Below are 22,454 nucleotides of genomic sequence, written 5' to 3'. Positions count from 1 at the left end.
AGATGATTCGGCATATTTGAATTAAAAAATGATCTTGCCATCTTCCAAGAGCATGCTTTGCTTTCCAAATTAATCTGGAAATAACTGAAGTTACTAATGCTTTGCAATCATTTTGTGAAGACCCAAAGGGGTAATAAGAACAATGTTTTGCATTTATGAAGCACTTTAGAGTATTAAAAGGCCTTAACAATGTTTATTATTATTCTGAACTATCCTTTCTAAAAGTCTTGTAAGGTAAATCTGCATTGTATTGTAGTCCTATTTCATATGTGACTTGGAGTGAAAGCAATTTAGCTGTGTTTGTGTAAATTGGACTACCACTACTATCAGTTGCAAGAAGTATGGTCAATGGTAGGGAATTGAAGGAGTTATATTCAAAAATATCTGGAGGACCAAAAGTTCCCATTCCTAGTATACAAGCTGAGAATAAATCTCTTTGGACTCAATAGAATTTAGATTGTGTATCCATCTATAGTACTGTGCCATTAATGTCATGTAAATCCTGCCATAGCTTGAGCTTTGAAGGTGTTTGTCTTGGAAGATAGGAAAACGTTAATAATTCAAAAAGCAAGATGTAATATCCCCCCCCCCTAAAAAAAACCCTTTGATTTTTAATGGTTAGCTAAGGCTAGGGATTTACCTTTTTGATTCACAAAATTTCTCAAATCCCCCACCAGAAATAACAGTGCTGGCTGGAGGAATACCTTGTCTGACCTCTGACTAATTTGTGGCAATGATTTCTAACTTGGAAAGATTAAACAATTTCATGAGGCTAGCAATGATGTAGAATATTAAAGACTATTGTGTTTCTAGTATTTATGTATTTACTTACCAGAAAATATTTATATACTTTTTAGAGCCACGAATACCAAACCCATGTAAAACACACACACAAATATACAAGCACACTTCTTTATGAGGTCCATGAACAGGATGTTAAACCTAAACAAGGAAGACTATCCTTACTAAATATGTTTTTGATAGGATTAAAAAATAAGAATAGATGGAGCATGTTGAAGTTTCAATGGAAGAGCATTACACATAGTTGGTGCCCTGTTCCAAATAATTGCTGAGCAGACATCACAAACATATTTTACATTTAACCTACAAATCCTTTTCTTTGCAAAGGAGCTGAAGAATAACAGACAGAAGGAAGACTTGCAGTAAGTGGTTTCCTTTACCACAACTCTACTTTAGTGGCAGGAAATGTTCAACTGATCTGAGCATATGGCTCTCACTTGGAAGGTCGTGTGACCTGGTTGGGAGTACCTTGGGTTTACCTTTTAGCTAGAAAGAAATTCAACTATTGGATTTCCCTCAAGGCTCAGGTTTTTTGCCCAAGGCTGAGGAGGTAGTCTGGGCATCAACATCAGGGATTTACATCAGGCTGTTCCCCTTAATTTCAGATCCAATTGCCTTAAATAGGAAATATGTAGTAGTTCAAAGAAAGTGACCCTTATTTAACCTAATTTTCTATGTTTGGTCTTATTATTCCATGACTGGTCATCAAATGTGGTACAATAACTCATATCCAGATTAGCTCTTTGAACCTCCAGGATAAAAGACTATTTTATATATATATATATATATATATATATATATATATATATATATATATATACACACACACACACACACACACACACACACACACACACATACAGTAGAGTCTCACTTATCCAACATAAATGGGCTGGCAGAAGCATGGATAAGCGAATATCTTGGATAACAAGGCGGGATTAAGGAAAAGCCTATTAAACATCAAATTAGGTTATGATTTTACAAATTAAGCACCAAAACATCATGTTATACAACAAATTTGGCAGAAAAAGTAGTTCAATGCGCAGTAATGTTATGTTGTAATTACTGTATTTACAAATTTAGCATCAAAATATCATGATATATTGAAAACATTGACTACAAAAATGGCTTGAATAATCCAGAAGCTTGAATAAGCGAGGCTTGGATAAGTGAGACTCTACTGTACTTCTAACATGAGCTATTGTATTCTTGCTTATAGGCTTCCCAGAGACCACTGGTTGACCATAATGAGAACAGACTGGGGGACCAAATAAGCCTCTGATCTGATCCAGCAGGGCTCTTATGTTCTCATGGAAATATAAAAGATAGCTGCACTCCAACTGGTACTGTAAATCCAAGGTATGCATGCTGATAGGGAATGAGCGAGCTGCAGAGAGGTGGAAAATCCACATTTCAATTTGATTCCAGGATCAGAAAATGTGGGCTCAAGCTGATGAGTTCCTTTTCAAGTTCTCTTTCCAAGCTCTTCCACAGGTATCAGAACTGCCTAAGATGTTTTGCTGTCTGCAACAAAGAACAAGAAAGCACCTTGGTTACTATTCACAGAAGCGGATCAAGCTGGCAGCTGACTCTCAATTTCCACAGAGTGATTGTGCAGGGCAACCCCTCCTCCCACAGCAGTTGCCACCAAAGACAAGATCCTTACGCTACTTTATGGTAGATTACCACCTATTCTCAAATGTCACTAGCATCAGACTTCAAGAGACACCAACAGGGAATTTATGGTATAAAGCTTAGCCTTTTTCCTACACAATTGAATTATAAATAGGGAAATACATTATTTTTATCATTAGGCAGTGCATTGCCTTGGATATCTGTGATGTACTAGACTTCATGCAAGCATGGATGGCAGTGGAATGTGTGTGTTTGTGTGTATGAATGAGTCCTTTGTTACATTTATTTTTACATGTATATATCCACTGCTGTAAAAATGCTCAAAGCATAGTGAGTGCTTTCCCCTCCTTATTCTGAGCAAGAAAGTGTTCAGATGAGTAATACAGGAACAAGGTGAACAGGTACAAGCTTCTCCAGAGCTGCAAAGGTCAGGTGTGAATGATCCAGAAACTCAAAGCAGGTCTCTCGGGATCAAGTTTCTATTGGCTGAAGCTTCCTTCCTCATGCACAAACAAGATGTATGAGTAAACATCAGTGTCACCCTCCAGGCATCTCTCTCTGTCTTCTTTTTCCCCTCCTCCACAGAAACAAAAGAGGGAGGAACCAAGGAGAAATTCAATGGCCCTTGCAGCATGTTTTGAAGGTCAGTATATTTTAGCTGTATCCAAAGCTGGGGGAAAAATCTTAAGTGGGGCAGGAGCAAGCTTTTGTAAAATGAAAAAGAGCACTTTATATTTCACTTATAAAAATATCTCCTTGCTTATAAAAATGAGTGTCACTATAGAATTTGCAAACAAATATACAAGAGAAAACAGCGAGATATACCAACTGTGCAAGCCTTGAACTTAGAAACCCTTTGTCTTTAACCATACAAGAATGCATTTTTGTTAAGTCATACACATTTTGAAAAGATCATCCAACAAATTGAATTGATGGGAGAAAGAAGAACTTTATATCTTGTTGACCCAGATGTATATCCAAAATCCAGATTAAGGTCCTATTAATAATTTTCACATATATCCAGTATGTGAAAATTATATGCATATACTAACTCAAGTGATAACTTATAATAACTTTTAAGTGTTAACTTAGTAAGTTAACACTTGGGTAAACTACAGTGTTTGAATTACCCTACACTTGGGACTAACAATTGGATTTGGCTCTTTATGTTTTCTTTTAATCAACTTTTCAGGCCAAGGAGACCAAGATTATAACCTTCTAATATCATTTCAGTTCTAAATAAGCTATTGGACAGCAATGAAACAAGGATAAAACACATGTCTCTGGTTGAAGTCCATCTTCTTCATTTTGTTTATGGCTTCTTCTTCATCTTTTCATTCCTGAAATGTGATTCTTGGATTGTCTGTTTGTTCCTGCTTGCTATATATGGACTCGATGCTACTCCATCACTAGATTGAAAATATGTCTCACTGTCTTGCTTCACCATTAGAAATGAATTTTGCTTACTAACAAGGAAATGATGAGATCAGATGATAGAATAGGATGCCAAAGGGACACTTTATTAACTATTTAAATCTTTAACCTTGGAATTTAATAGGAGAGGAAAGAACTGTAAAGTGGGTTCCAGCTGTATCAGAGGATCCTCCTTCCTCTTCCATTACCTAATTTTTGTACCAGCAAGTCTAGTGTGGAAAACACAAAAGGTTGAGAATATTTTTTTTTTTGCATTTGGGTCAGACTAAAGATGCAGCATGATCCTCCCCGCATGGATACCTGAAGACACAATCAATAGTAAACTAACCATGTGTTTTGACTGTATTTGGGGCACATGCACATACCAAAGAATTGCACTGGAGGACCAAAAAACATCCACAAACACTTCCGGGGTGGCTTTTTTTTTTTAAGCATTGGTGAGCATAACCATGACTGATGGAATGGGCGAAGGATTGGGGGAACTCCAACCCCAAATAGGGAAACAAGTTGTCCAGGAACACCTGGCCTCTCTAAACGAATTCAAGTCCCCAGGGCCAGATCAGCTACATCCAAGAGTATTGAAGGAATTAGCGGAAGTTATTTCAGAACCACTAGCAATTATCTTCGAGAGTTCTTGGAGAACGGGAGAAGTCCCAGCAGATTGGAGGAGGGCGAATGTGGTCCCTATCTTCAAGAAGGGAAAAAAGAACGACCCAAACAATTACCGTCCGGTCAGCCTCACATCGATACCAGGCAAGATTCTGGAAAAGATCATCAAGGAAGTGGTCTGCGAACACTTAGAAACAAATGCGGTCATTGCTAATAGTCAACACGGATTTACCAAAAACAAGTCATGCCAGACTAATCTGATCTCTTTTTTCGATAGAGTTACGAGTTGGGTCGATACAGGGAATGCTGTGGATGTAGCCTACCTGGATTTCAGTAAGGCCTTCGACAAAGTCCCCCACGACCTTCTGGCAAATAAACTAGTAAAATGTGGGCTAGACAAAACTACGGTTAGGTGGATCTGCAATTGGCTAAGCGAACGAACCCAAAGGGTGCTCACCAATGCGTCATCTTCATCATGGAAAGAAGTGACAAGTGGTGTGCCGCAGGGCTCCGTCCTGGGCCCGGTTCTGTTCAACATCTTTATTAACGACTTAGACGAAGGGTTAGAAGGCACGATCATCAAGTTTGCAGACGACACAAAACTGGGAGGGATAGCTAACACTCCAGAAGACAGGAGCAGAATTCAAAATGATCTTGACAGACTAGAGAGATGGGCTGAAACTAACAAAATGAAGTTCAACAGGGACAAATGCAAGATACTTCATTTCGGCAGAAAAAATGGAAATCAAAGATACAGAATGGGGGACGCCTGGCTTGACAGCAGTGTGTGCGAAAAAGACCTTGGAGTCCTCGTGGACAACAAGTTAAACATGAGCCAACAATGTGATGCAGCAGCTAAAAAAGCCAACGGGATTCTGGCCTGCATCAATAGGGGAATAGCGTCTAGATCCAGGGAAGTCCTGCTCCCCCTCTATTCTGCCTTGGTCAGACCACAACTGGAATACTGTGTCCAATTTTGGGCACCACAGTTGAAGGGAGATGTTGACAAGCTGGAAAGCGTCCAGAGGAGGGCGACTAAAATGATTAAGGGTCTGGAGAACAAGCCCTATGAGGAGCGGCTTAAAGAGCTTGGCATGTTTAGCCTGCAGAAGAGAAGGCTGAGAGGAGACATGATAGCCATGTACAAATACGTGAAGGGAAGTCATAGGGAGGAGGGAGCAAGCTTGTTTTCTGCTGCCCTGCAGACTAGGACACGGAACAATGGCTTCAAACTACAGGAAAGGAGATTCCACCTGAACATCAGGAAGAACTTCCTCACTGTGAGGGCTGTTCGACAGTGGAACTCTCTCCCCCGGGCTGTGGTGGAGGCTCCTTCCTTGGAGGCTTTTAAGCAGAGGCTGGATGGCCATCTGTCGGGGGTGCTTTGAATGCGATTTCCTGCTTCTTGGCAGGGGGTTGGACTGGATGGCCCATGAGGTCTCTTCCAACTCTACTATTCTATGATTCTATGATTCTATGATACTGAATCTGTGGATGATACAGTTGTACTGCACTCTCAAACTGTGGATTCCCCTCACATGGGTTAGTATGGTTATCTTTTAAAAAAATAAAAAAAACAGTTTGAAATCCATGTCAGGTTCATTTTCTCTTTGTTTTTCACCACAGGTCATTGGCCTTTATTCTGGCTGTGCTCAAAGCCACCTGAATGTCCTAAGCATTTTCTACCCCATCTTGCCATTTTCTCTTTACTGACTTTCTCGCTTCTTTTTTCTGAGCAGATTTCTGAACTGTAGCTGTGCAAGAATTGATTGGTAGTACAATCAGTAACTTGGCACTCAATACGGGAGCACTGAAGGCCAAGTCATGAAGGTGTCCTTACAATCCTGAATCTTGATCAGTCCAAGGGCTGTACCCATCAAGTGAAAAATTATATAGGAGGGGGTCTCTGCCTTAAACAGTTTTTGCAAAGATTAAATTCTCCCTTAGAGTGTAAGCTTAAAGAATACAAGAAGTGACATGCAATATTATTATTTGGGTATGGACTTATAGGCTATAAAAGATTTTTATAGAGTTCTTCCATATCATTATTGTTGCTATTGTGATTTATGTTCTCCTCTCCACAAAATTTGAGGTAGCATTTCAGCAAGTTGCCTAAATTTTTGGGTGATTCTTCTTTTAACCCCTGACACATTTTGTAGCTCTCCAAAGAAATTTATGAATTTAACAAAATGTATGCAATACTCAACAAAAATTTACCTGAGCAACATATAACTTAGAAAATAGAATGCATGTAAGACCACACAGGTATCACACATAAATTCCAAACATAGAGAAGAGTAATAATCAGTAGTATGTGTCTTCAATTCACCTCTGTCAAGATTTATTCCCCAAATATTTCCCATTGCTTTTCCTTTAGGCTGAGAATATGTGACTTGGCCAATTTATTGCAGTGGGTTAAAACTGATGACTGATGCTCTGAAGGCTAATCCAAAACATAAACCACTACACTCAGTTAGCCCTTTAAAAAGATATACAATTGAAATACAGAACAGAAAAATTTATTTATACAAATATTCTTTCTACAGAAAATGCTCCCTGTTTCCTCCACCTTCTTGCTTATTTTCTTCTATTCATTTATTTTCTGCCTTTTTTCTGATAACAGCACTCAAGGCAGCTAGCAATGTATTTGAAATAATACCAATTAAAAATTTCCTCAAAAGGATTAATATTGGGTTTGAAAACATGTATTATTTATCAGTTTAAACATTTGCATTAAAAAAATTTAAATGCACTAAAAGACAACATAAAAGCGCTTATTCATTTTATAAATGGCACCACACAACATTAAAAGCCCAATTCTGGTTAGTTTGTAAAAAACCTGATGGCACAAAAATATTTTGATCTGCATCTGGAAGAAGAGTAAAGACAGAACATCATGACCTATTTAAGGAGGTGCTTAAAAATCCTGTTTTCTAAGCCACTCTACTGTGTACAGATTTTGCATAGGTAGATTTTGCACCCCATCCTGCAGGTCTGAACTGCTGGCTGAGCAATCTCTCTCTTCGGCAATGGTGGGGCGAATGCTCTTCAAGGTTTCCCTTTGACATTAAGCCAAGTCCGACTGTGGGGTGGTGGTGCTCATCTCCATTTCTAAACTGAAGAGCTAGCATTGTCTGCAGATGTTTCCTAGGTCATGTGGCTACCATGACTGTATGGAGTGCCACTACCTTCCTGTCAAAGCAGTACCTATTGATCTACTCACATTTGCATATTTTCGAGCTGCTAGGTTGGTAGAAGTGAGGCTAGCAATGGGAGCTCAACTCGTCTTCCAGATCTGAACCGCTTGCTGAGCTTCTGGTCAACAAGTTCTACAGCTTAGCGGTTTAACTCGCTGCAGCCTCTTGCACAGTCTACATTGCAAATAAATGGGTTTTCAAAACTATGTGGCTTTTGACAATCTTCTCATGTAAGAAGAAAATTATTACAATTACTCATTGCTTACTTTGAGAATAAAGTTAATGAAGAATTGCATTTCTACTTTATGAACAGTTACCAGACTAATCAGAGAAGCATGAACAGATGGCATAGGATTGCAAAAGACAAAGTGATCTCTCAAACCACTCAGAAACGAGTTGTTAAACAAAAACATTAAGTGAGCAAGAGTACAAATAAATATATTTTTGCAAATTGTCTCTAAGCAGGTTTGCTTCTTCCAGGTGATATGATCCATTTAATAGACATAAAGCCTTGGAAAATTTTAGAAACATAGATTTGGAAGTGATCACAAGAGCCACTCAGTCCGACCCTTGGCTATGCAGGAATACACAATCAAAGCATTCCCAACAGATGGTCATCCAGCACTGGTTTAAAAATCTCCAAAGAAGGAAACTTCACTTTTCTCCAAGACAGTGTTGAACAGCTCATACCATAATTTTAGGTGCAATATCTTCTCCTGTGATTTGAATTCATTGCTATATGTTCTAGCCTCTAAAGCAGTAGAAAACAAACTAGCCACATCTTCACACGGGGCATTTTTACCTTGTTCTGTCACTCTGTTGCATGACAAGGATTGGGCCTGCTATGTGCCATCACATGATGTATAGTAGGTCCCACCCACATTTCTCCCAAAGTGGAGTGGAAGCACCACTATGGGGAGGAAAGCATTGTTTTGGGTAGCTCCAATGGAGATACCCATACTTTCCAACCCCTTTTCCCTGTATGATGGGAGAAAAGGTGGCAGGGCAACACGCATTGCTGTCCTTTCTCCCATCTGATGGGGACAGGGACAGGGTGCCAATGCACTCTGTCCCATCTCCACCATTTAATGGGTGAAGGAGGCAGAGTGTGTGGGGTGCCACGAGCCACCCCGTATGCCTTCCCTTTCACTGGAGATTGCTGGTACAATGGGCACAGCCCAAAAGGGTCATGTGAAGAGATCTTTACTTGTATTGTCTTCTCTAGTGAAATAGGAGTCAATTATTAGCATTTAGAGGACTTGCTTAAGGATGCCCATTTCCTTAGGGAGTAGTAAGAAACTACTGGTAACCAAAAGGATTGCTTATGAACAAGTGGCAACAAGGTCAAAATGTCTGCACTTTCCAGGTCAAGACGAGTTAAGAGTGGGTCAAAAGAAGAAGGGAAAAGAAGAAATGGGGAAGCAAGCTTGCTAGGTTTAGATCAGTGGTGCCCTTCCAGATAGTGATACCCTAGAATGTGAAACTGCTTCCATTAGCCCGGCTGGTGATGAGTGTGGGAGATGCAGGCCAAAACATTTATTTGGATGCCTGTAACTACCCTTTGTAAGTCTGATCCTTAGCTAGGTTGTACAAGAGGGACCTTTATTACATGCTGAGTTAAGCTAATCCTTTGGCGGAAAGCTTCTGATAAGTCACACCAAAGAGAAAAAAATACTACAATGTTGCATTTAGTTTTTTAAAAAACCAATTTGAGTAAAAATGAGAAAGATGTTCAGTGTTATTTTCATTTTCCAAGCATTCCTTTTTATCTCTGAAATAAATGCTGGTCTTAAAATAAGTCAACGGAGATTTCCATACAATTTTCCCAGCTTAAATCTATGCATGGTATACTTCACTTTTCTGATGTAAAGTCATCTGCAGTATGAATCTGCTGTGAAGTGAAAAGTATCGGTCTCTTGGGATTACAATTCTTGCAACTGTCAAGAAGTTTTAAATGTTTCTGAGGTGATGGAAACTGCTCAGATATGCATGGTGGAAGCCACATGAGCATGTGTGCCTGCACGCATATATGTTCAAGCACACAATTTAATTGTCAGTAGTGGCTGGTTGCTCCCGTGGCATCGGGGCACTGAATATACCCTAGGCTTCAGTCCAAACTTTAAAGGGACTCTCCTAGGTTCTGATCCTATTTTGGAGATCGTGGTAGACATGCTATATTACAGTTTCATCATTCAGATCAAAAGCTGGAATGGATTTACCATTGCCCTGGCATGCAAGCAACCAGCCACCACTGCTATGTGTAATATTTCTCCAGAAGGCATTTCAGAAATCTGTATGTGGATCCATTCTTGTTATTATTTGTAATCATGTTAATTTTGACCTATGGTGACCCTATGAATGAAAAACTAGCTAGAGACTTGGTCATTAACACTACAGATCTAGAAATTGAAATACTTTATGCATGCATATGCATATACATATGTGTACCTAGACTATTGCACATTATAGCATAAATCAATGTGTCTAAGAGACACATTGAATCAATGGGATTTACACAATGTGTCAACTCATAATTGAACAATTGAATCAATAGATCTAGTTTGGACTATATCAGAGGTGGGAATTCTGCTGCCCTTATGTTGTTGGACTGCAAATCCCAGAATTTCTCACATCGGCTATACTGGCTATGATTCCTCGGGAATCCATAGGCCACAGTCAGAGCAGTTGAAGTGGAATCTTAGCACTGTTATTGTATCATGTGAAAAACACATGTTGTATAAACAGCTCTGCTTAGGAGATTGGCAGGGATGGTTGATATGTTTGTGGCAATGACACAAATATTGGCAATCCCTAGTACCAACGAGAGAGTTTTTTATTAACATGGTTTGGTTCAAAAACCCTAAAGTTTTTGCAATGAAGACAGAGTGCTTGCTCAGGAGACTATCTATTTTGTGTAAAGCTGCTGTTTTCTGTGCAGAATATTCATTTTATAGAAACAGTTTCAAGCAGTGAGAAAAATACAGCAAATACTCATTGTGTAGTGAAAATACTTGAAATACTCTTGCATGTGACAATGAAATAAGCATGCAAACAGTACTTGATGGGCTATTTGCATGCAAACCATGTGCTCTGTCACTGAGTTATTGACCCTTCATGGAAAAAAAAGAAAAGAAACCTAGTGCAAGAAATATTATTTTCTTGCAATTAGGGAGCAGCTAATTTACCATAGATATATCGGCCTGCAAATTACAGGTGTAGAAGGACCACTAAGAAGCTCACCAGGCATTTCAATTGCAGAATGTTGCAATACAGGACTGATTCACCCCAGTGTGCTGCCTATCTCTTGGTTTGTTACCATTCTGGGAGGTGTAGTGCAGTGGTTCTCAACCTGGGGTCCCCAGATGTTTTGGCCTTCATCTTCCAGAAATCCTAACAGCTGGTAAACTGGCTGGGATTTCTGGGAGTTGTAGGCCCAAAACATCTGGGGACCCCAGATTGAGAACCACTGGTGTAGGGGGTCTGTAATCTACCACTGTTTAATGACTTTGACTGGCATTCCCTTCTCCATGCCACAGTGGCCAAACCCTGTAGCCTACAGTATGTTAATCATAATGCATATAACTCAATGTAATCCTAAAACAAATTAAACTGTTTTTCAGAAGCAGCTGTTGGGGTTATCCATAAAAAGATGGGGTTCTCCATAAAAAGACAAGAGCTGCTATCTTCTGTTTTGAATTAATGTACAGCTGTTCATAATTAAAGTTTTCCTTTTGACAGCCTACAAGAAGAAATGTCCAACATTTCCCTCATCTGGATGCATTCCAAGGTTTTCAGTAACCTGGATTTGTTTCTGGCCAGTGTGCAACTGTTATCACTCAGTGAGCATAGAGAATGCTGAGTCCCTGGATGCTTAGTTCCAGTCTATGAACAGAGGAGACAACTGATGTAGTTTGGCACTGGTTTGTACTATACCTTGCATAACCCATACCACATGCTTAGAAATTCGAAGAACACTGTATTGATGTGCTACTACTTGTGCAGCTGCCTAAAACAAATAAAATATTCCAAGTACACTGTTTTTCCTAATGGATTTATGCCAATGTAGCCCCTGGTGGCACAGCGGATTAAACCGCTGAGCTGCTGAACTTGCTGACTGAAAGGTTGGTGGTTTGAATCCAGGGAGCAGACTGAGCTCCTGCTGTTAGCCCTAGCTTCTGCCAACCTAGCAGTTCAAAAATATGCAAATGTGAGTAGATTAATAGGTACCACTCCGGCGGGAAAGTAACAGCACTCCATGCAGTCATGCCGGCCACATGACCTTGGAGGCATCTACGGACAACACCAACTCTTTGGTTTAGAAATGGAGATGAGCACCAACCTCCAGAGTCAGACACAACGAGATTTAATGCCAGGGGAAAATCCTATCCATACTGAAATAAAGGGACATCTGCCAGATTTGATGTTTGGGTGTCCCTCCATGGAATATTGGATGGTCTCACCTATTGCCCTGGGCCTTTATGTGCCCCCCACCAGCTTATTGTATATTTTGTGCATTCCATAGGTAGAACTCAGTTAATTGAGCGCCTGACATTTCCCCTCTGCAGATTGGCTATAGAAAGTCTAAAGATGGTGGCTGGTAGCAAAAAGCTTCTTTTTGGAGGTTCTTAGATTTCAGATTTCCTTCTTAGGAAGGTTCAACCTGTACTAATATATCATCAAAAGAAAAAAAGAAACCAAACATATTTTGCTTCTTTCTCTGTACTCAGTTTCTTTTTTAGAAGTACCGGTAATATTGTGCATTACACTAACAGACACACATTTTGATGCCTCAAATGTTAGCCCTGTTTCTGAATATATTTGACCTGCTGAATCCAAAAATTGCACTGGTTTTCCCCTATCAGCTCTAGTTTTTGAGTTACATAACATATGCCATCTACAAACTGCCAGCTGCTCACCCACAGAAAGTCAGGAAAACCATATCTAAGAAAATAGAACTGATGCAGACTGATAGATGAAATTTTCTGAATCAGCACCCCAAATAACCCCAGAAACAGGCCTAAAAACAAGACAGCAATACATTTTATTGTTGTTGGGCTGTGTTATGAGATATCTAAGTAATACTGTTTTGGGCTATGTTTTAATACTTACTTTGGGACTGAGTTCTATTAAACACAGGCCCCATTTACACTGCCATATAATCCAGTTTTTGATTCCAGATTATCTACTCTGAACTGGATTATACAGCAGTATAGACTCATTTAATCCAATTCAAAGCAAATAATCTGGGATCAGATACTGGATTATATGGCATCATAGATCCAGCCTAAGGGCTACAATGCTGTACATCTATACCCATACACATTTTTCTATACCTGCTATCTGATGTAGATGGGTACATAAGAGGGTGGCATAACATGTCTGTAATTTGGCAATGAAGAGACTTTGAAAATAATTAGATACAAATAGTTTCACTACCCTATTTTTATATTTTCCAGCAACATATTTTGAATTATTGTTTTGATAACTGAATAGCAACACACTTATTTTGTTAAGCTATAATTATCTATGATTTTAATTTGTAATTTTGGGAGTTAATTTTGGCCAATTCTGGTACTTTTAAATGGATGATTAACAGCTTTTATTAACAACCCATCTAACAGTTTAGTTGTACACATTTATCGGATCACTGTAATGTTAATAAACAAATCTCTTTTAATGTTAATTCATTTACATCAACACTAGCACTTCCTATCTCTAAAAATATATGTGTTCTTCTGACATGAAGTTAAGTCAACTTGCTCCTGGGATGCTTGCCAAAATATAGCTTTCAAATATACATCCAATTCCCAGTCAAATAAAAAATCTATCACATTGTGATACCAATCTGCTATTTCAGAGCAGTTACATTCAATTATTTCATGCACTGCAAAAGACTTTTGGAAGATAGCAGCCTAATTATTTTATTGGGTGAAATCCAATCTAAGAGCTCTTCCAGATATGCCAGAAATCTAGGCAAATCTGGATAATTTTAACCCAGTTTCTCCTGGATTTCTGTCCCCACCCCCAACCCAGACCCCGAGTTTTATCTTAGGGGATTGCTAGATGCCATCCTGGGTCAACCAAAGGTTGACGTGAAATGACATCCAGCCCCCTCCCCCACCACCATTTCCCCTTTAAAAACTTAGCTGAGGGGCTTGCTCACAAGACCCACACCTGGAAAGATCTGGACCTTAGCTTAAGATCCAGATTTTTCCACGGGTTTAATTAATCCAGAGCAAGATGGGAAATCCCAGTTTTCTCTGGATTCTTTTGGTTTTACCTAAAGCATCATTTAGACAAGATCTCTCTCTGCATACCTTAGGACCTTCGGCATTACACAGTTATAACGCTATGGCTTCACTTTAATTTCCATACTTACATCTAATAGAATCATGTGATTTGCTGATCAGTGAAGGATATTTACAATTCAGGGGCTTCTAGTATGACATCAAACAAAGCCTAAGGCTACATCAATCTATACTGTAGAATTAATGCAGTTTGATACTACCTTAACTATCTTGGTTCAAGGCTATGGAATCCTGGGAGTTGTAGTATTGCAAGATTTTTCCTGCCAGAAAGTGCTGATGCCTCACTGAACTACAACTCCAAAGATACCTTAGTATTGAGCCGTGTCAAAGTGCATTCATTTTATGGTGTGGGTGCACCCCAAGATTCTATAGGATAGAACTGTGGCTGCTAAAGTGGAATCAGTGCTATAATTGTAAAGCAAAAAAAAAAACTTAGAAAATGTTCCATAGGGTTGAGATGTCCCTCTAGACCCATTTTGTTTGAAAGGAATGTCAAAAGAGAATAAAGTCTCATCAATAAGCAAAAGTCCGTTTGGTCAGTGATTGACTTTCTGTCGATTCATCCATCTATTGTAAACAGCTCTGGGAGTTGTAGTTTGGTGGGGCATCAGGTAAACTAAAGACCTTCTAAAACTACGACTCCCATGATTCCACAGCACTGAGCTCTGCTAATGTCAATTTACATTAATACATCCAGGGCACATGCCTGGAAGATGCATTTCCTTGTGAAGAGACTGCGAGTGGAGTTCTTTATTTGTTGCAGGTCAGATAATGTATTTAGAGGTGAGTGGAGGCCATCCACATTTCAAACTAATATCAAAACAACAGTGGTTAAATAGGAAACCAAGTCCCTGTAAGGAACATAGCAATAAATAATAAATCCCAAGAATAAATGCATTCTAGAGAAAATATAATACAATGATTAAATTTTATAAGCTTGGTATATAGAGCAATTTGTATAAAAAGATGAGATTACACAAAAAGACACAACATACACTGCTTAATTTTTGCTAGATGTAGTGCCTGCATCATCATTCGTTTCCAATAGGTAGGAGGTATTGTCTTTAAAGAGTCATTCCCTCTCCCTGGTATGATAGGAGTGCTTCTTCAAGTAGCAGTGCCTCCTGATTCCTGGAATTGCAAGATGGTGCAGAAGGTGAGGCACATGACATGCAGGGAGCTTCCTCCTTTTGGCATTAAAATGATTAGCTCTAGATTTGTTCAGCCTTTGACAGACTAGACGTGATTCACTGTCTCTTTCTGGTTCTCCCTGGGCTCATTAACTATAAACTAGATTATTTGAAACACTGACACTAGGATGATGAAACAATGCATTGCCATCCCACACAACTGAACATTATCAATCTTGGGCCTTTTCACACTACATGATTATAGTGCTATGATTCCAGTTCTACTGGCATGACTACATTGTATGGGATTGTGATTAGCCCATAGTGTTTTTTGGTAGGGAATTTCAAATATTCCTCTCCAAATTGCAAATTCAAGCATTATATGAAATAGAATCATGGCAGTTAAAGTGGAATCACAGCATTTTAATTATGTAGTATGAAAAGGCCACTTGTTTGATTTCAGAAACTAAGGCCTATTCTACGCAGCCATAAAATCCAGATAATCAAAACAGATAACCCACATTATCTGTTTTGAACTGGATTGTCTGAGTCTGCACTGCCATATAATCCAGTTCAAAGTAGATAATCTGGATTTAAAATGGCAGTGTCGAAGGAGCCTAAATAGGCTCAGGCCGGGTTAGTATGTGGAAGGAAATCATCCAGGTAAGGCTGGAAAATAATTTTGCCTGATGCTTTGGAGTGCTGAGCCAATCAGAATATACAGTGCTGCATCAGATGGACCAATGCCCTGATTCAGTAAATGGCAGCTATATTCCTGTTGTCATTAAGATAATGCTCTAAAACAAAAACAATTCATAGCAATTTCCCTACAGCAACAGATTTTATTCCTACATAAATGTAAATAATTAATTGGTTGGTAGCTTAAAACTGACCTATGGATCATTTCTCAAACTGAGTGACAGACCTACCTAAATTTAAACATGGTCCTCCCCCCCCCCCCCACTTAGAGCTGGTACAATTTTCTAAGTGTGTCTCTGCATGTGAGAGCATATGTGTGCATGTTACAAAAGCTCTAAGGCAAAAGCCTATCTTCTGCATCCTCAGATTACAAAACGCTCTCCACTATGCACTTTTTTGTAGGTCGGGAAAGGAGGGGGACAGCACTTATCAAGCTGTGCATTGTTCAGGCACACAAATAATCTCCCCCTCCTCCTCAGTTACTACAGATATTTTGCTCATGCCACATTTGAATGACAATGCCACATGAAGTCAAGGCTAGTCTGGCAATGTAATGGGGCTTCCTATTTGAGTGCGTCTTCCACAAGTCATACAAAGCATCTTCTTTTTCCCCCTTTTTTTTCTTTGGTCTATACACAGAATCAAAGCTATTGTAATCAACCAATAAGTCATTTTACTTAAAAAGTAGATGGAATACAAACGGATCAAAGGACATTATACCCCCGAAATGTAATAGCAGAATTTGGTAGAAAATTCTCTTTTTCTCCCTTCCTCACCCCATTGCAACTCTCGCATTATGTTCCACATGCAAGCAGAATGGGCAGTTGGGTGTTTCATCTGAATGCAGCTGTTTAGCAATTTGTTTGTCCTGCTCTCCCATTTCCCCCCTCCCTCTTTCATTAAAAATACGTGGTTAACAGCGGCCAAGCTGATTTGCATGCGCGTGTTCCTGATTTGTTCACCGCTATGCCTCCTGTCTTCTACATCTTAATCACATCTAGACACCCGCCCCATTACATTACCAGAAGGGGAGTGATGGACATCCCTTGACTTCCTCTGTGACCCCCTGATAATCCTGTTTCACACACAGGCTCCCTGCTGGAGGGAACACAAAAGCTGCCACTGTAGTTCTTTACTTCCAGTCGATATTCTGACAGACTTGATCTAGCAAATTAGTGTGCTGCGGTAGGGGCTCGACAAAAGACCCCTTTTGACACACTCTGAATCGATACAAAGGCCAAGAGAGAGCCATTTCACCACAGCTCTGTTATTTTTTCCCCTTTTGATGACCCTCCTTCTCCTTAAAAATAGCTTGTGTGACCTTGTCAGATTTTTTAAAATAATACAAAAATGCAGTGTTAGAAATGGCAATGTTGGAAAAGTCAGACAAAAAGGGGGATTCTAAATATGCTGAAATGTAAGATGAAATGTAACACAAAAAATGTTAAAAGATGGCTAGCCCTCAAAAATAACACAAACCACCCAGGGCACCATATACAAAAGCAGTTGTTATCATATTCACTTCACCTTATTATTTTTATCTTCATTATCAGTGATATTACATGCTTCAGAAAGCCATTCAACCGTCAAAAGTCAACACACATGCATCACTCCCAAGGGTCTTTATCTTCTAAAAGAACTATTCAATTTTCACCCATACTGGAAACAGTCAATGCAAAGAATTGAAATATCAACTGACATTTTGAAAACTATAAATAAACAGTAGGCCAATGTTTTAGGTAATGGCCTTCATGCTCATGCTGTTGAATAAAAAACTCTTCAACACAATCCACCAAAGAACAACAGCCAGATCTATTTCTCAACTTCTCATGCATCCTTGTTTTTTCTAGGCAGTGTTGGCTTTAGAGCCCCAGTTCAGTTGAACTGTCAGCCCACTTTTAAATATCATTTTGGGGTTTAGAATAGGAAGATGCTGAGTAGCCAGAAATACCTTGCTGCTTGAGCAGGGCAAGGGTGTATCTATGGGGGGAAATGAAAAATTATCTCCCCGCCCCCCACCCCACCCATGAATTTGTCCTTCATTGGCCACATTTCTGTCATTGCAAGAACTTAAAATTTGAGTTGAGCATTTAGAGATATAGTTTAGGCATCGAAAGAAAATGGTAAAGCAAAGTTGCCTAGCACACATAACAAATAGAAGATTTCTAGGTGTGAATGTTTTGCAATGCCTTGGTTAGAAAGAACCAAGAAAACAAAATGGGGAGGAAAAATCTAATTCTGCTCTCTTCTTCATAGATACAACCTTACTATGAAGGATGGAGTTGTTCCACAGGTGATAGAATCTGAATGACACACACACACACACAAGGAAGAGCAAAAAACTGTACTTCCAGAAAGATCAGCATGTGAGTTTTTTCTGCTACAGGTCTGCTTCAGTGGACTTCAATACCATGCACCATGAAATGGGCTGGTGTTACCTTCTCCAATTCAGGCATCAAATGTCTTGGACCACCCCTGTTATTCTGTTAGCACCATGTAAATAGTTTTTTTTAATTCATTATACAAAGTTTTATTTGCTTTCCCCTTTACAGAGCTGATTGAAAAAATCAGGAAGCCTATCTAGTAAGGTATATTCTAGTTAACAAAGTGGATGTGTTCCATTGCTTCCTTTACAAAATTTGGTACTTGAGGAAGAAAATAACATGAGAAGACTAGAGATACGTTTTTGCATCACAAAAAAGAAGAGCAGTTCAACATTTTTCAGCAAACGTTTATTCAGAACTATTTATATGTACTTTTGAAAAGAAATAATCGGGGCAGGTAAGCCTTGCTTAAGTAAACAACAAGTTTTGAACCTTTTAGAGACCACTTGAAGGCATCTTTGAAAGTGCATCCAGGGATGGCTTTTTGTTTCATTATCCCCTACTTATCTTAGGATTTCCATTTTAGTGGACAAACTTATACAGTACATCTATGCCTCTTTCATATGTTGCGGACAGCTGCTGTTTATGTTGCCTGTTGTAGGCAGGTGCACACAGCTACAGTAGGATTAGCGGGAGTAGAAACTCATTCTTTATCATCTTAAGCTTTATTGTTTTGTCTACTGCAAAGACATTACTGCAATACAACATCAAATATCTGTGCTCTTATAATGTTTTCCATCATCCTCTCAATGTTGATTCTATTAAACAAACAAACCTCCAGCTAGCAGAGCTGGCCCTAGGTATTTTTCAAGTTTAGGCGAACAGAATTTTGCGCCCCCCCCCCCGCGAAAACAATCACTGAAAAATAGAAGTGTTGGATAAGCGAAAATGTTGGATAATAAGGAGGGATTAAGGAAAAGCCTATTAAACATCAAATTACATTAAGATTTTACAAATTGAGCACCAAAACATCATGTTTTACAACAAATCAACAGAAAAAGCAGTCTCGACTGCGCTCCCGTATGTTTGGCGCCCGAAGCGACCGCTTAATTCACCTCATTGTTGGACCAGCTCTGCCAGCTAGAAACAGGTCAAGAAGATACAGTCTTTGGAAAAATGAGATTTGTCAAGAGACTTCGGGTACATCTACACTGTAGCATGTATATTCTTCCTCACCAGTAGTTTTTGCCGTCTTCATGACACTCTGATGTTGTTTGGCTACACATACCAATTTTCATATGTATAATCTTGGAAAATTCAGAGCTGCAGTGGCAGACCCTCTTTGCACAGGAACTCAAGTCCTACCATGTTTTCTTAAGACATACCATGTTTTATCTCTGTCAGTTCCTCTGTTATTTATTTATTTGCTTGTTCATATATTTTCTTATATAGCTATGTATAGGTATAATGGATAAAGGGTGTTATCATGTTTTTACACATGCTGATATTACTTACATTAGTAGAAACTTGTAAGGAAAGCTCCCATTATCTAAGAATACTTCTCTATGTTCAATGGATTTGGGATGCAGCTGTGAGAATGTGCAGGAGACTCAAGGTTATTCTCACCAGAGACTGATACAGAAAGTGGGCTAAAGAACGTTATGATTAATTGGCCAATGGATAAAAATCCCAGTAAGAGGTACTGATGCCACACCTTAACAAATGGGTGAAAGTCCACCTATTCTTTGAATTGTGATACCTATAAGTATATAGTACAATTAATATGAATTAGATCTCACAAATGTTCTTAGTATAGACTGATGCTTTGTTATCTGAAATAAATTTTCTACCTCCTACCGTGTTTCCCCGAAAATAAGACAGTGTCTTATATTAATTTTTGCTCCCAAAGATGTGCTAGGTCTTATTTTCAGGGGATGTCTTATTTTTCCATGAAGAAGAATTCACATTTATTGTTGAACAAAAAAAAATGAACGTTATATACTGTACAGTAGTTGTCATCACAAACCAGCATAACCAGACAAACTGTGAATCCTGTCAAGAATTTCTTGTTATTACCATTATTTCCATGTGCAACACTCTATGGTATGTACATTTACCAATCCTTCATGTTGTGGTGTTCTGTTTGGCAGGCATGCTTCCAAACAAAAACTTTGCTAGGTCTTACTTTCTGGGGAGGCCTTATATTTAGCAATTCAGCAAAACCTCTACTAGATCTTATTTTCCGGGGATGTCTTATTTTCGAGGAAACAGGGTAAGAACATTGTTTATTAAACTAAGTTGGTACTTGTTGGTTTTTGTGCACCACAATGGGTTGCTCATGAAAAGAGAGATTGCTTCTCATCTCATCTTCCTCTGTTACTCTAATGGTAGGGCTGCTGGAATGTGTATGGAAGCCTAAGAATAGATACTAGAATGTGTCTTTGTAATCACCTGAAATGTATTATGCATTAATAATGCATTTTGTAGGGCCTCGCTTAAATAGTTTATTATGCCCATGCACCCTGCACATGAAGAGACATGCCAATCCATCCAGGAATTCTGAAATCATGTACCTATAATGATTGTTTTCATAATTGTAAACAGAGAGAAAGCACTCACAAACCACTTTTTTCTCCTAACCTGCTCTTTGCATTTTAGCATCTCCTAGTGCAAAGAAAACTTAAGTCAATATCACAGGAGACATTCCTGGCACTTGAAAGCACTTTGCTCTTTGCACACAAAAGAAATATCTTCCCAAAAATACAGGTGAATGAATTACTTCTCATATTTGCTGTACAGTATGTACATTTGACCTCTGCCATACTTCTCCAATTTTCAACATATAAACCTTGTTCTCTCCAACAGAACAACTCTATAGCCACAAGGGATATGACATATTGTATAAGAAATCCAGACCACTTCAGACAACTCATCTTGAGAACACTGAAGAAAAATTATATCAGCTCTTCCAGGCTCAGCTGTCAAAGAGGTTTTTGTTGCAGCTCTTGTTTGAAAACTACCTGATGCAATATACGGATATTTTCCTCAACTTATCCAAGTCACCTCAGCTCCATTAAATGAATGGAATTATGCCAATCTACTCAGACAAAAGATCTGTTCTACCATTTCAGAAACATTGCAGACTTTGAAAATACAGTAGCCTAGAAAAACCTGCATCTAATGAAAGGGCAGCCCTCAGCCTCAATCTTCTTATTGTATTAGTCATGTTGATGTGATCTTTTTTGAAGTCCATGATCACAATGCAATATGATGCACACTAATTCCAGGTCAGTACAAGGGGAAAACAGCTGCTGCTGAAGAAATGCTACATGTTACTTCTATAGGCCATTTCTATGGGCTCAAGGTCCTGCAGACCCCTTGGCACTTTACCTTTTGGGGGGATCCAGAATCAATAAGGCGTTTTTTCTTTGAAACAAAGCAAAAAATGTCCTGTTCTGTTTCCCATGCTGTGTAACTAAACACACCACTGAATAGGCAACTAAAATGCACAGCCAAATGTATATGGACAACTGCATTTTTTATGTCAGAAGCGACTTGAGAAACTGCAAGTCACTTCTGGTGTGAGAGAATTATCCGTCTGCAAGGATGTTACCCAGGGAACTGATAGAGGGAGCTCATCTGTGCTCTCCCCGGGTTGGGTTCGAACCAGCAACCTTCAGGTCAGCAACCTTTAAGTCATGAGTCCTGCCGGCACATGGGTTTAACCCACTGCACCACTGGAGGCTCCAGACAACTGCATGAACATACAGAACTGCATACCTGAATATGCATGTGTATCTCCTTGCACAATTGCACCACATGCACTTCTCCTTCCACAATCTTGAACTTAATGCAGACATTCTACATTGGACAAAATATCTATTTCCTTTTATTGTGGAACATGTGCATACAGACAACACAAACAAAATTGCAACTATGGTTAATTTTTCAGCAGGCACAATTGAGGGATGAAGCTCACAATGCTGTATTACTTATCAAAAAGGAGGGAAGAAAAGTCAAGTGATGTTTCTAAATAGCTAATAAATTGAATCAAAAGAAGGTTGTTGTTCAGAGTGCTTCCTGTGGGAGGCAAAGGGTGAGAGAACAGTAAAAGAAATGCTTTCATGTTGCCCAATAAGGCTCTGGGGAGGGAGACTTACAACCTGCTGGCATGTCCAAGCCAACTTCAAGCTGTGTCGGAGTAGGCATCTGTTTTAACATTAATTATTCAAGCAGTTACTTCTTCATAAGCCACATTAAGATCCTTTGTTCATTTTTAATACTGTTTACAGATTGCGAGCCAACTCTCTCTGCTCT

This window comes from Anolis carolinensis, chromosome 2 (assembly GCF_035594765.1).
Source record: "Anolis carolinensis isolate JA03-04 chromosome 2, rAnoCar3.1.pri, whole genome shotgun sequence".
Taxonomy (NCBI): Eukaryota; Metazoa; Chordata; class Lepidosauria; order Squamata; family Dactyloidae; genus Anolis; species Anolis carolinensis.
The sequence above is the reverse complement of the archived record's forward strand: the minus strand, read 5'-3'. Positions refer to the sequence as shown.